The 12,038-nt window shown below is 56.4% G+C and overlaps 1 long non-coding RNA gene across 2 annotated transcripts; it reads right to left on the bottom strand.

Annotated features, from left to right (window-relative positions):
* Positions 1-645: 645 nt before the first annotated feature.
* On the bottom strand, positions 646-11,081 carry LOC114197944 (uncharacterized). 2 transcript variants are annotated; one of them, XR_003606992.2, is made up of 4 exons: positions 10,870-11,081; positions 2,298-2,365; positions 1,857-2,204; positions 646-1,691 (listed from the first exon to the last, which is right to left on the bottom strand). It is a non-coding gene; the product is annotated as an uncharacterized LOC114197944 (long non-coding RNA). The 2 variants fall into 2 exon arrangements; XR_003606991.2 differs by having other exon boundaries at positions 646-2,204.
* Positions 11,082-12,038: the final 957 nt, after the last annotated feature.

The following is a 12,038-nucleotide window of genomic DNA, read 5'->3' as shown; positions in this document are numbered from 1 at the left end:
CCAAGCAGGGCGGGCTCATCCCCCCCCTCCCCCGGGCGGAGACTCAGAGTCACCGAGGCCTGCCTTTGAATCTAGAGGCTCTGTGACCTCGAGCATCTTCTGGGCCTCGGTTGGCCCGTTCATTAAGTGGGATAGGCAGCAATAGCCGGAGGTTTGCTGAATGCCAGGCTCTGTGCCAACCATCACCGCCTGGAACGCTCGTGCTATCCTTGGAAGAAAGGGCTGTTAACTGTGTGCAGACAAAGAGCGAAGCCCAGAGAAGCTGAGACAGCCATCCTAGGTCACACAGCTGCTATCGAGCAAGGATTTGAGCCTAGGACCCTTTGCTTCATACCCAGGCCCAGTGCAGGAGACAGCACCCTGCAGAGGTGGGGAGCAAACGCTAGGCCCCAGACACTGGGGACTGGGGAGAGGCCAAGAGGGGCCAGGCGGGTGAGACCCACACCATCGGGGCTGATCTTGCAGGGGGCCAAGAAGGGCCCTTGCCTGTGGGTCCCAGACTTGAGACCAGCTCTAGGACTCTGACCACCACCCTCTGACCTGTCATCTGCTTCATATTTATATTTAGAATGACTCGCCTCATTTTTTTTTTACCTAAATTAGTTTATTTCAGAAGGAAATTCTCTAACACCGATGTCAATGGGAAACAAGTATCACCTGCCACTAATAGAAGATAGCCCTGAAAATGAGCCCAGGGAAGAGAAACCACGTAGTAAGTCCTGCTGCCTGCCCATGGCCCTGAGCCTGAGGCTGCTCACGCTCTGACGCGAAGGGGGATCGGAAGGGCCGGCCAGCCATGGAGACGCGCCGAGAGTCAAGCCGAACTGAGAAGGACAGAAAAGCCGTCGAAAGGGAAGGGCTTCCTCCCTGAGACCCCTGCCCACCCCGCAGCAGCCGGGGTCCCACGTTTACCCATCCGCGCTGGCCCCGTTCTTTAGAGATGGGAGGCCAGGCCCCAAGAACAGGAGCCACGGTTCCCTGAGAGTTCGAGGCATGTCCACACTCATACCAGCCTCGAACCTGCCACCAGGCTGTGTCTCCTCCCATCGCCTGCTCAGGAGGCAGAGGATCTCCAAGCTCTGCCCTGTGCCACGTTCATCTCCAAAATGTCGTGATCTCCTTGAAGCCAGAGATGCCTAGACCGTCACCATCCATCCAGCACCTCCAACCACGAGGCTGCTGGCGTTTCTGCCCAGGGGCAACCCTGAGAGGTTCTAGGCATCAGCTCAACGGCTCGACTCCCATGAAGGCGGCGTGAAGGTGCTGGCTTGACCAAACACACAGTGGGTTTGCTGGCCAGGTCTGTGGGCTGGGACTGGCTGCCTCAAGACCAGCCACCAACGGCAGGTCTCCAGGTGGGTGGCTTGCCCACATTCCAGAACCACAGGCTGGGGCATGCCTGCCAGGCAGCGGGCTTATATTTACCACCAGGCAGAAGCAGAAAGAAGCCCTTTTTTTCTTCCAGTCACATCCTGGTGACAGCGCACCCCCAAGGAGTGGCATGTCACCTTCTCTTTGGTGGACAATTCCGCCTTCGTGCTATAGAACAGCGGTGTGGAGTGCGCCCCCCCCACAGGTTGCAGGCGGGGAAGCCTGGGCTCAAACCTCAGCTCTGCTGCTGACCGCCTGAGTGACCACGGAGACGGGGCCGGACTCTGTGTGCTCCCAGGTCTTCATCTGTGATATGGGGGCTAATAAAACACACAACTCTCCAAGGATTAAAGAAGAAATAACACGTTCAGCATTTCAAATAGTGTGAGCACCCCACAAATGTTAGCCCAGGGCATCCGGGGCTTTTGGTCTTTGTTTTTTCCACCCCCCACTTTTAAATAAGGCAACTGTAAATGTTTTTGTACCTGAGGACCAAATGCTGGGTCAGAAGGCCTGTGCAGTTTTACAGCACTTATTTCTGGCGCGGAGATTGACTTTTCAAATCAGAATGTGTTTACAGCAAAGCCAATGTGTCATTTTCTCCACATCCCTGTCAGCACTGGGTTTTATCATTTTATAGTTGTTTCCTAATTTGATCAAAATGGAGAGGGGTTTTGTCTGCATTTCTTTCTTTGCCTGTAAGTCCGTGCATTCTTCCATGTGACAGCTGTCTATTGTTTCCTCAGGGATAAGTGGTTTGGTGGCCTCCTTTGAATGTTTCTCAAGTGACATCTGTGACAGTACCTTGTCAGGTGCACATTTGTAAGCATCTTCTGAGCGGGAAAGAGAGACAGGAGAGATTGTAGCTTGGGGTGGCAGTGAAAACCTCTACCGACCCCCCACCCCATCCCCTGCCTTCCCTTCACCTGAGTGTCTTCAGAGCCTCCCCGACTGAGGAAATCCTTTCCTGGGACTGGGGTTGCAGGCACCGAGGCTGGGGGAGGAAGAAACGGGGGACCAGAAGAATTTATTGCATTCTTAGAGCAACAAGCCAGCCATTGAGACAGAAGGGTAACAGACACCATTCCTGTACCTTTGACCGCTACCCTACTGCACCCCCCTCCCGGCTCTCCCAGGAATCCCTGGGTCCCGAGAAACTGTCCTTCCAAACTATAGGGTCAGAATAAACCCCTCCACCAAGTCGTGACAAGGTGATGACTCTCTTTATTCCTTGATCACTTAGGCTTCTGGTGCTATATTATCAAGACACCCAGAACTCCTTCTTGGGTCCTTCGTCGCCTGGAATCAACCAAGGATGCCAAAATCATCCTCAACAGGAGGGGGTGCAGCTGGTTCCCCACCAAACTTCACTGCTGTAACGGCATCATGCCACCACATGGGGGGGGCGCTGTTGGAGATCGCCCTGGAACAGTCCTGCAGACACGTGCCCACTTGGCAATGATGCCTGAGCTGGTTAAAGACCCCCTGCCTGGTTCCTGGGGGTCACCCACACTTGCGACTTGAGGTTACAACTCTCGGGGGTCACTCCTAAACACTTAGCAGAATGAGAAGTCACATCCCCATCCCATGCACATCCTAAGTCCCAATACCAAGCACCACACTGACCTTGCCCAGAAGCCCCCTTGGGGGACAGCATGGAAGCATGGACAGAGAGGGAACTGGGGCCCCCAAAGGGTAATTTTTCCAAAGTCACTTGGCCAGTTAGTCTCAATTCAAGCTGAAACCCAGTGTCTGGACCGCACCCCCCCCCCCGGCCCCGCCGCCCCGTCCAGTGCTCTGAATACATTTGCATTTAGAGGCTGCCAGTGAAAGTCCTCTTCTGGGCCCACGAAGCCAGGCAGGATGTGACCCCCACCTGCGTCATCCCACCTCTTCACCCAAATTCAAAATCCTTTTCCATCTGCCTGTGCACCTGCCCCCGTCTCCCCACAGATCTCCCCCCAGGCTCTCCAGGGAGGCCTCTGCGGCTTGTCACCTGCCACCAGGGGCCTCTCCCCACCTCTCCTTGTGGGCCGTTCCCTATGACGTTCCTTCTGCACAGTGTGCTTGTTGCCCACAGATGTTGCCTTGTCCTGTCTACTCTGCCTTGAGAGCACACCCCAAACCCCCCTCCTCTCTCCTCCTCCTCCACTGTCACCTTAGTCACCACCTCCTTGGCCAGCCTCCTGCCGCTGACACTTGGGGACATTCTGGGCACCTCAGGGTGGTGAGCAGCGTCCCTGACTTCCACCCTCTCGATGCCAGGAGCACCCCCACCCCAGTTGTGACACCGAAAACATTTTCAGACCGCCCGGTGTCCCCTGGGGAGCAGAACCGCCCCTATTGGAGGACCCCTGCTCTAGACTCTGGCAAAACAAAGCTAGTGTCCTCTGTCTGGTGGCTTCTTCCGATCTTTGGGATCTTGGGGAGCCCAGCCCCTGCCTTGGTGACCCACAGCGGGGGGACCTGCTGGACCTCAGCCACCTCTCTCTCCAACTTGCCCTGCCCACAACCCAGGCACCTGCCGTCCCCTCCGCCTTTGGTCATCTGCGAATCTCTTGTCCCATTCCAGGCCCTTCACACCCTGGGGGCCCCCAAACGTGCTGCTGGAGTGAGCCCCACCCACCCCCCCTGTTCCATCCATCTCCCTAATTTATCAACCTCTTTGCCTTTCCTTAAGTCACTCTGTTTCTGTTTTTCGTTTATGGATGCGTTTACTTATGTCTCAGCTCCATGGGGCAGAACAGCTCCGGACACACAGAAGACACTCGGGAAACCCGAGTTCCGCGAGTGAACAAATGAGGTGGGTGGGCTTCTCTCGGCTTCTAGAAATGGATCCTGTCTGCCCCCATGACTGCGAAGGTAGGGGGAGAGCCTGCCAGGGAAGCCAGAGAGGGCCCCTTCTGTGGGCCTCGGGCCCTGAGCACCACTCCCCCCCCACACACACAGCCCTGCCCCCAGGCTTTCTGGGGTTCTTGGGGAAGAGCGTGGAAACCTATTGGCCGGAAGCAGCCGCAGGCCCAGCCCTCCTCAGCTGGGGCCTGGCTAAGCCGGTGAGGCCTAGCAGCTAATTATAGAAGGCAGGTCTCAGAGGAAGAGGCTGCTCTAACACCCCGGGGGTTGCTCACTGAGACAGTCCCCACGGGAGAGGAAATGTGTGAAATGAATTCAGCCGCCGGGCCCGGGGGCCTCCGGCTCCTGGCTGATGGCGGCCCAGAAGCTGGCTGTGCTTCCCCAGGCCTGTCCACGTGAGCGAGCCTTACCCTCTCTGCACCTTGGTTTAAGAGAAAGGGACCTGGACCAGATTTGATCTTCAAAGGGGCTGTCCCATGGTGGTTCAGGCAGGGGCACCAGAGTCAGGAGCTCTCTGAACCTCAGTTTCCCCATCTGCAGAATGGGCTGATGGAAACTGCACCTTTCAGAGAGCCTTGGGGAGGATTCAAGGGTGACGTTCGTGCCACCAGATGGCCTAGAACAGGGTCTGGCGCAGGACGAGAGCTCAGTCAGTGCTCCATGTTGTCAGATTGACAAGGCCCAGTCAAAATGAGAATGTGGGGCCCCTTGCTCAAAAGAAACTAAGAATTTCAAGATGGAGACAGCAGAGTGTTAAACCCGGTGCAGGGCCCTTCTGAGCCTCGCGTGACTACCAAGGCTGCACACCCGTGACGTGGGGGGGATGCCCCCCCAGGGTGGGAGGGGGTAGGCGATGCAGGTGGGGGCTGTTCCTTACAAGGATGGATTCCTCTCTACGACCTCAACCTGCTGTCGGGAGGAAAACACAACATCAGAGCCCCGCACACAGCACAAGGCGGCTCGCATACAAGTTAGAACGACACGCACAAAACAATGCTGTAAGTGGACAGTCACCATCAATGTTTGGGTAAAGACCAGGGCAGGAGGCTGAGGCTCCCACCTTCTCTTCCCCAGAGGCTGGCTCTGAGCAGGTGAGGGGGTGGGGTGGGAGTTATAGCAGAATTTATGTTTAATTCGAGGTGGCGGTGGTGGAGATTTCATTCTTTTCTGAAGCATTCCGTACCTTTTCAATTTTGAAAGATTTCAACACTTTTAAAACCTTGTAAGCCACCGGATTAGAAAGTATCTATTCTTTTACTACCATCCTGTGAGTCAGGTGCCTCAGAAATGCACAAGCCTTAATTGAGCACCTACTACATGCCTGGCCCAGGGCTGTGTTCCAGGGAAACAGAACCAAGCATTTTCCCTTCAGGAGCCCAGAGGCCAGCAAGGGGGACAGAAAGCAGATCTGTATGTCCTGTGCCGGGAACGACATGACACGGCCCCAACCGTAGCATGGGGCTGCCATTTGGCTACTTTCATAGGAAAGCGAGATCAGGTGGTTTTTTTTCTCCTGCAGAAGGACCCCCCCTGGAGCTTTGCAGGAGCCTGTTGGTAGGTACCCAGGACTGGGGGATGAAGGGCATGGGCGGCAGCAGATACATTCAGACACAATCACGGGTGGGTGGAAGGGAGCCCCCAGGGCTGCCCCAACCACAGCTGAACCCCTTGGATGAATGAGAGCTGTCACCCTGAATTTTCAGCAGTCTTTCTGGCGATAATGGGGAAACCAACCCCAGGCTGGGCAACCCACCCCTCCCCCGAGGCCAGGCTTTAATTTTGCAGAGGCCTGGGCTGGTGGTCCCTGCTGGGCCAGCAGGACAAGGCAGCTCCCTGTCCCCTGCAGCTCTCTGTCATTTCTGTCTTCTCTGTTTTAGCTTTGTATTTTAGACTTGTAGAAAATGTGCATATCCCCGTCCCCCAGCTTCTCCTAATAGCAATGCCCTACATAATAGCACAATCGTCAGAACCCAGACATTCACATCGATGCGGTACCATTGACTAGAGACTTTATTTGGAGTTCACCAATTTCCCCCCTCACGTCCCCTTTCTGTTCAGGGATACCCAAGCCTTTGGTCTTCTTGGCCTGGGGAGGCTTTCCGCTCCTTTCTGTTCTTTCATGGCCTTGCTGTGTTTGAAGAGGGTCAGTCCTGTATTTTGTAGATTGCACTTCAATTTGGATTTATCTGAGGTTCTCTTGTGTTTTAAAATGAGAGATAATTCACATTCCATAAAATGCACCCTTTTACACACACACAATTCTGTGGCTGGGAGTATGCACACAGTTGTGCACCTGTCACACGATCAAGTCCCAGAACATCTCTATCACCCCAGAAGGACAGCCCCTGTTCCCCTCCCCGTCCCCCACCATGGCACTTTCTCTGGTTTCCTCTCTCTCTGCGACTCTGTTCCTGCTTTTCTTTCAGTTTCTGTTCATGTCTCTGCTTGTGAGTCATGCTGTCGCCCTCACACATGTTCTGCTTTTCTCTGTGTCTGCATCTGTCTCCCCCTTTTATTAGGAAGGGGACACAGGCCAATCCAAGAAAACAAATAAAAAGCAACCAGAGGGCACGCTCAGGGCTCCGGAGACAGACTGGGTAGGGATAGAGAATATCCAAGGGTTCCAGCTAGATGGGGCAGCCACGGGGACCCCTCTGAGGAGGTGACAATGAAGCCAATCCTACAGGAGGAAAAGCAGCCGCTGCTGGGACACATCCAGGCAGGAGGACAGCATGAGCAAAGGCCCTGGGGTCGGGAAGAACCCCAGGGGACAAGCCAGGAAGAGACAGGGGAGCTGAGGCAGGAGCCCCAGCCAGCCTACGGCAATTAAGTCACTCACAAACCTCAGAGAACCTTCCAGCACCCCCACGGAGGGCCAGACCACGTGCTCAGCCCTGGGGAACCTGAGGTGGACATGATCCACCTCTGCCTTGGAAAGAACCTGCAGGGGGAAAGCACACCAGGGCTCAAAACAAAGTTTGTGGATTGATTTTCTCGATGGTTTACTTCAGAAACACTTATTGAGGGGCGCCTGGGTGGCTCAGTCGGTTAAGCGGCTGCCTTCGGCTCAGGTCATGATCCCAGGGTCCTGGGATCGAGCCCCACATCGGGCTCCCTGCTCCGCGGGAAGCCTGCTTCTCTCTCTGCCTCTCCCCCTGCTTGTGCTCTCTTTCTCTCTTTCTCTGTCAAATAAATAAATAAAATCTTAAAAAAAAAAAAAAGAAAGAAAGACGTATTGAGCGTTTGCTGCATGCTAGAACCGTAAGTGGGCATGGGCAGTGCCCCGACCTCACGGGCTCACAGTCTAGAAGGAGAGGCAGCTCGCCCCCCCCCCCCCCCGACCATGCAGGAGAGAAAGGCCCGTGCTAAGATGGTCGTTGACTCACCCAGCACTCAGCTACTGGTGCTCACTGCGCAGTGGACAGACACAGAGGAGCCTCGAGGGGTGGCCCACATCCACAGTGCAGTTTCTAGAGCAGAATGCCATGGGTTCCAGTCCCTACTCTGTGGGCTATTAGCTGAGCAGCCTTGGGCATATCAGTCCCACTCTTGGAGCCTCGGATCCCTCCTCTGTAAAGAGGCCTGGCATGAGAGCTAAAAGATGTCAGGTCCTGAGCCCCCCCTGACATTCGGGAGCCCTCCTTGGCCGGCTGCTGAGGAGGGCTGTCTGGTCCGGAGGATCCCGAGCAGGCTGGAGAGCCCGCGCCTCCCCGGAGGGTGTGGTGAGGCAGCTGGGGGAGGGGGCAGCGGGGGCAGCAGCTGGATCCTGGCTCGTGTCCTTAAGTCACCGAGGGCAGCACCAGGCCGGCTGGCTGGAGCCCAACAGCCTGAGTCTCATTTGTGATGCAAATGGCTGGCAGTGGCTTGGGGCCAGGGCACATGTCCCCAGCCAGGGCCCCAGCTTTTATTCTGAGCGGAGCCTGGGGAGGGAGGGAGGGAGGGAGGGAAAGGGAGCCTCCCCAGGCAGCCTCGAGGGAGCTTTCCAGGTGGGTTAGGGGTGAGCGGGGACCTCAAGGCAGGGAGGCACATTCCTGGAGGCTGACAGGGAAGGCTGCCGCTGGGGCCACCCTCCGCTTGGTCAATGGAAGGAGTGGGAAAGTGGTGGCTGGCACAGGGCTCTGTCCCGCTGGGACCCAAAGGTCATCTGTCCGGGCAATCTCCCTGGGATCCTGCAGAAACCAGGGCGCCGGCTGTGTCACACCGTGTCATTTCCTGGCCGGTGCGCGGTGGCTCTGCAGCCCCTTTGGATGCCCAGCAAAGCTGTGCCCACGCCAACCTTCTCCCCGTCTTTCTCTGGCTCTCAGTCACCACCAGCCTTCCCACAAGCTGTTCCTTCTGCCTGGAATGCTTTCCCTTCCTTGACGCCAGTCTGGCTTTGGGTGTCTTGCCCTAACGCCGGACATGTAACGGTTATGTATATTCTTTTTCTTAAAGACAGTCCCACAAAACCTGCATCTGTCCCCAGTGGTGGGAAAATGTCCCCTGACACTCTCTTCCCCAGCCCCCGATTAGCTGAGGTCACATCCTCTGTTAGGTAATTCATTCATTCAACAAACATTTACTGAGCAGCTATTCTGTACTGGGCAATTTTCTAGGCACTGGAGACAGACCAGTCAACAAGACAGACAAAAATACCTGCCCTGTGAACCTACACTCCCCCCAGGGGTACAGGCAGTTGACAGACAAGTAAAGAATGTTCCAGCAATAATAACTGGAAAATGTAGGTTTGAGGTGTGACGAGGGCTATGGAGAAAAATGAGCGGGGGAGGGAGAGGGAACGTGGGGCTGTAATTTTTAATGGAGCAAGGTAAAGAGGTGAGTCTTGTGGATACCTGGGGATGAGCAGTCCAGGCAAAGGGAATAGCACGTGCAAAGGCCCTGAGGCAGAGGCTCAGCTGGGAGCGCTCAGCACTTTGTGGTGTTTATCAGCCAGAAATTAAACAGTTATTCCCCTGATGATTTACAGTTTCTGTCTTACCCACTAGGACCTTGTATTTGGTACTTGTTTGCTAAATACACGGAGAAAGGATTTATGCATGTGTTTATTTCAAGGGAGGGGTTGGGGCTGGTGAAGTTGTCATGGAGCCTCAGCCCTGCCCTGAGGCCCTTGGGCAGCTCACAGGCTGGAGCTCTGCAGGCACCTGCGGACCAAAACCTGGGCATGGCACGGGTGTCTGGGGACAGCGGCACCAGGCAGCTTTTCTCAGGAGCCTGGGGGCGGCAGGCATGAGCAGCTGAGAGCAAAGCAGGAAAAAGAAGAACAGGGAAGACTCCAAGCTTGGTTTGAGGCATACGTGAACCCCCTTCAGATACCCTAGAAGGACGCGGGAAACCATTTTGGGGGGTGAGGGGGCCAGGTTCCTGCTGGGTCACTGAACTGGGAAAATGAATTTTAAAAGTGTGGTCCCTAGGCCCCAAATGTGCCCTTCCATGTGGCCGCCGGGCAGGGCTGAGCCGGGACAGAGAAAGAGTGCGCAGGTGAGGTCCCAGCAGGTGCTCACCGACCGGACCACGGCGGACGCGGGCACAGGCGGCTTGTCCCAGGTGATGCATCCCCCCCCCTTCCACCTGCATCCCAGGGCGCCGGGCGACAGAGATGCCCCACCCTGGACACCCCACGGCTGGCAAGGAGGCAAGAGCAAACCCTGGGGGTGCTGGGTGGGAGCCCTTCAGGACGTATCTCAGGGAAGGGCGCCTCGCAGGGCGCAGATGCATACTTGACCTTGGCGAGAATAGATAGACCGACGTGCAAAATGCAAGTGTGTCCAAACTGGAGGCGCCAGATGCTTCCAGGGGGGTACTGGGTGTGGGACAGCTTGGGACAGACTCGCCTCTGTGCCATCTAGTCTATACATTGCTAGACAGAAGCTGTGCAACTATCCTGATGAAAATGCCACCACTGTTCATAGCAGGGAGGTGACCCCCTGCAGCTGGAGGCCGGAGAAACCACTGGCCTCGGGTGCAAAGGAGGCTGGGCTGATGGGGCTCGCCGCTCCGTGGGACCTATCTGTCCCCTCCCTTCCCACTAAGCCAACCATCCCCACAACTCGTCCCCCCCGCCAAAGAACAGGAGTGCTTCCCCTCCTCTTCGGGGAGGAAGGGTGGGCGGAGACAGCCAGGAGTGGCAGGTGGAGACCTCAGGGAGGTGTCAAATGCTATTCTGGGAGGCCAGACGGAAGCAAGAGCGGAAGTCATGCTGGCCATGGTCTCTGGCTCCATCACTGCAAATGCAGAGGTGCTGGGGGAACGGTGCCGGGGCGGCGGGGGGAGAACAAGCATGCCAGGGAGCACTCCTAGTCAGGCCCCATGCTCCCAACCCACAGGAAGCTGTGCTAAAGCCACGCCAGCTGCCCGTTTTTGTTTTGGTGGGGGGCTGGGGGGAGTGGCTTAATGCATTCATCCCCACCCAGTTCCCTGTCCACTGTGCCAACCTCAACCTCTGCTCCCAGACTACGCTCTTGCTTTGCAGGCCTCCCTGCCCTCCAGCCTGGCTGGGCACATCCAACCTCAGGGCCTTTGCACGTGCTGTGACCGCCTCTGGAACGCTCTTCCCACTGTTTCCTCTGTATATGACTTCTGTCCAGTGAGCCTTCTGCTGGACCCACCTCTGACCTGGACCCTCCTGATTCTTCTCCAGCCACTCACCTGTTTGTTTCCGTCACAAATTTGGAACTCGGTGATTTCTTTGCTTGTGTTCCTGATCAGGCGAGCTCCTGTCGGGGCAGTAGCCACACCCATCTTTTTACTGCTGCACCCCCAGTGCCTGGCACAGAAGAGACGTTCGGGCATTTGTAGAAGGGGCAGAAGGATCTGGAACCACCTGGGACCCGGGGCGGGTTCCCCAGAGGAAAACAAGGGCACAGTTTACAGGAAGTTGGCAAATGCCCACAGCAGAGCCCCACACGAGGGGGCAGGTGGGAGGTCCGACCTCCCAGAGAATTTGCTGTTTTCCTTTCTGGTGGGGAAGCTGCATCAGGGTGGCCTAGGAGGAAGAGCCCCAGGCCAGCCCGGTGAATGTGATTTAGAACCTCCAGCAAACCTCTCTGCAGCTGAGCCCCAGGCTACTATCTCCTGCCCCAGGGCCGTGTTTCCAAACTCATGCAAAAAAAAACAGGGAAGCCTTTCCTTACTCAGAAGCATGCTTTACTGGGACACAGAGTAAATAAACTGATATTTATACCACGGCCCCACCGGCTGGCCACTTGGCTCTGAGGCAAATATGGTCAAAACTGAGTGCAGATGCCCTCGGAGAAGAGCGAGCCTGTCCCAAGAGGAACCTGGTGGGAGGCATCCACATCCCACACTCCCATGGATGCCTCTGATCACCCAGGAGAGTCGGGGGGGGGTCACTTCTGCTCGGCCCCCCGCCCCCAGATGAGGCAGCTCCGCTCCTTTACCCGGGGCCTGGACTCCTGCAGGCCTTTCCCAGGTCAGCTGCCAGCCAGGTCCCCAGCCTGGGGTCAGGGTACCCATGTCCCCTGAGAACTTTCTCTTGAAGACGCACCCCATGCTGCCTCAGGTGACTTCTCAGCTTGGAAGATTATTTCCTTCACCTTCTTTAGAATCCGTAAGTTCAGCAAGTATACTGAGTCACCCTGCTGTGGGCCCCACACTGGCCCAGCAGCTGGGTCATAGATGGGTCTGACACGCTCCCGATCCGCCCCAGCACCCGGTCCAAGACGGGAGACAGGTATTAGATGAGCAAACAAAGAAACACACCGAGACGCCCACCCCCCCATGGGTGCTCTGGAGGAGGCAGGCGAGCAGGGTGCAGAGTGAGGGGAGGGGGCGGGGAGATGGCCAAAGGATGGGCA

The sequence above is a fragment of the Eumetopias jubatus genome, unplaced genomic scaffold (genome assembly GCF_037043125.1).
Source record: "Eumetopias jubatus isolate StellerSeaLion01/CBP00866 unplaced genomic scaffold, mEumJub1_p1.0 scaffold_9, whole genome shotgun sequence".
NCBI classification, from domain to species: Eukaryota; Metazoa; Chordata; class Mammalia; order Carnivora; family Otariidae; genus Eumetopias; species Eumetopias jubatus.
The sequence above is the reverse complement of the archived record's forward strand: the minus strand, read 5'-3'. Positions and strand labels throughout refer to the sequence as shown.